We start from the raw sequence: 2,678 nt of genomic DNA on the forward strand, positions 1-2,678 counted from the left end.
TGAGGTCTAGGAAAGCTGCTGCTGCCAACTTCTTCCTTCCAGTGAGTGTGAGTCTCAAAGGCACTACAAAATCTCTCCATTTATTATTATTATTATTATTATTATTATTATTATTATTATTATTATTATTATTATTATTATTATTAATAATATATGGCATATATAGGCCTGTCCCTGGCTCCCACTCCACTAAAAAACCACCTGGCTCAAGTCTACGAAAGGTGCTACAAGATCTCTCCACAATTATTGTTGTTGTTGCAGAGATCTTGTAGCACCTTTGAGACTCACTGAGAGAAAGAAGTTGGGAGAAACCCGTTACCAAAAAGAGGACATAGATAGGATACATTTACCCATGGTAATTTATAGGGATTTGTAAATATATATGTGTGTGTCTCTGTGTGTGCGTGTTTATGTGTTTGTGTAATTTATAGGGATATAGGAATATGGAGAAACAGAGTGGTCCCAGCAGACTCGAAGAGGGCAAATGTTGTCCCCATTTTCATAAAAGGGAAAAAAGATAGCTTGCCATTGCCCAAAATTGTGTGTGATCACCTCTCACACAATAACGTTAAACCCCATTATTGCGTTCAGACTGACTTCCCATTACCCGAAACTGTATGTGGTAGTCTATCACACAACAACATTAAACCCCATGATTGTGTTCAAATTGCCATTGGATTATACTTCCAGTTTCCCTTGTCTGATAACGTCCAATGCAACTGTTAGGTGGATTTGTAATTGGTTGACCAGCCAAAACCAAAAGATGTTCAGCAATGGCTCCTCTTCGTTTCAGAGAGATGTGACCAGTGGGGTCCTGTCCTCTGCCCAGTGCTATTCAGCATCTTTATCAACGACTTGGATGAAGGAATAGAGGGCATGCTTATGAAATTTTCAGATGGCACTACATTAGCTAACACTCCAGAGGACGGGATCCAAATTCAAAATGACTTTAGTAGATCAGAAAGCTGGGCCAAAACTAACAAAATGAATTTCGACAGGGAGAAATGTAAGGCACTGCACATAGGCAGTAAAAATGGATCCTTACATATAGGATGGGGGACACCTGGCTTAAGACGACATGTAGAAGGGATCTAGGAGTCCTAGTAGACCACAGGTTGAACATGAGTCAACAGTGTGATGCAGCAACTTAAAAAGCCAATATGATTCTATCTGGATCAAGGGAAATAATAGTACCACTCTATTATGTTTTGGTCAGGCCTCATCTGGAATACTGTGTCCAGTTCTGAGCACCACAATTCAAAAAGGACATTGAGAAGCTGTAGTGCCCCCAGAGAAGGGCAACCAGAATAGTGAAGAGTCTGGAAACCATGCCTTACGAAGAAAGACTTAGGAAGCTGGGTATCTTTAGCCTGACTTGCCCAAAGTCACCCAGTTAGTTTACATGGTCAAGCCGGGATTTGAACATGGGTGGGTTTCCACGGATGAGTGAGGTTGCAAACCATTACACCACACTGGCTCCCAGTTGAAGACGCATGGCAGTCCACAAATTTTGTTCTCTAGATTTTGAATTTTAATTCTCATGCCACCTTCGTTTTTGAAAATTGAAGACTGAAACATGAACATGCTAAGTTGCATTAAAAACCTTGCCACATGGGATCCTCAGAAGGCTAAAAAAGATGGCGAGGGAGAAGCAGTGATTTGTAGAAACAGAGTCCAGAAAAAGAGAGGAACTCCCTGGCAAATAGGCCTCTCTGTCATTTCCCTCCTTCTCAGCAACGTCAGCCATCCTTCCAGCTTGAATGTTGCTCATATCAGTACATCCTATCTACTAGATCCACTACTGCTGTGGGCTTGACCTCATCCAACCTTCATCTGCAGAACAATCTTGTCTGTTGTTGTTGGGGTTTTTCTTTTTACATGTCCTTTACATAACATTCGTTCCAATTGCCTTTGTCTCATACAGCCTTAACCCTTGTTAAGTGACACTTTTCCTTCACTCTTATGAGCCCAGACAAAGAGCCCATTCACCAAGCGCCAAGAACCGACCACCGTTCCCCCACTCCGGCACCGTGCAAGTTGGCCCTTTTCTCTCCTGGATCTTTGCTCCCACACGTGTGGCTTGGATCATGCTGTACAAACCCCATAAGCACCCAGCAACAAGTGGGTGCCTTTGTTCCATGAGGCGATTTTAACCTGTGTTTAGGAAGCGGGGATTAACCCAAGTGACCTCTTCTGTTGCAAACACATGGGCTTATTTTCAAAACATTCCACAGAAGCCTAAATTGTTCACCAACAGAAGCCTGTCTCAGTGTGGGAGAAAAACCATTGCCATTGAGAAGAATCAAAGAGAAGTGCATGGCCCTATTTCTCACGGAGAAATTATCAGTACCATTATCAGTACTGTGATCTTCCCTGTTCGGAGCTCATTCTACACTATAGAATTATAGTGCTATTATTCCACAATAATTACCATAGAGCCTTATCATACGAGAAAAGAAAGTGTAGACAGATCCAGGGAGTAACATCTTTCTCCGTGCCTTATTGCATGACATTGTGGCACTCTGGTTTTCTGTCCATTAATTCCATTTTCAGTACCGCAATCTTCTCAGTTTCTGGAGATCCATTCACGCTATAGAATTGTAGTGCTATTATTCCACAATAATTACCATAGAGCCTTATCATACGAGAAAAGAAAGTGTAGACAGATCCAGGGAGTA

This window comes from Sceloporus undulatus, chromosome 6, assembly GCF_019175285.1.
Source record: "Sceloporus undulatus isolate JIND9_A2432 ecotype Alabama chromosome 6, SceUnd_v1.1, whole genome shotgun sequence".
Lineage (NCBI taxonomy): Eukaryota > Metazoa > Chordata > Lepidosauria > Squamata > Phrynosomatidae > Sceloporus > Sceloporus undulatus.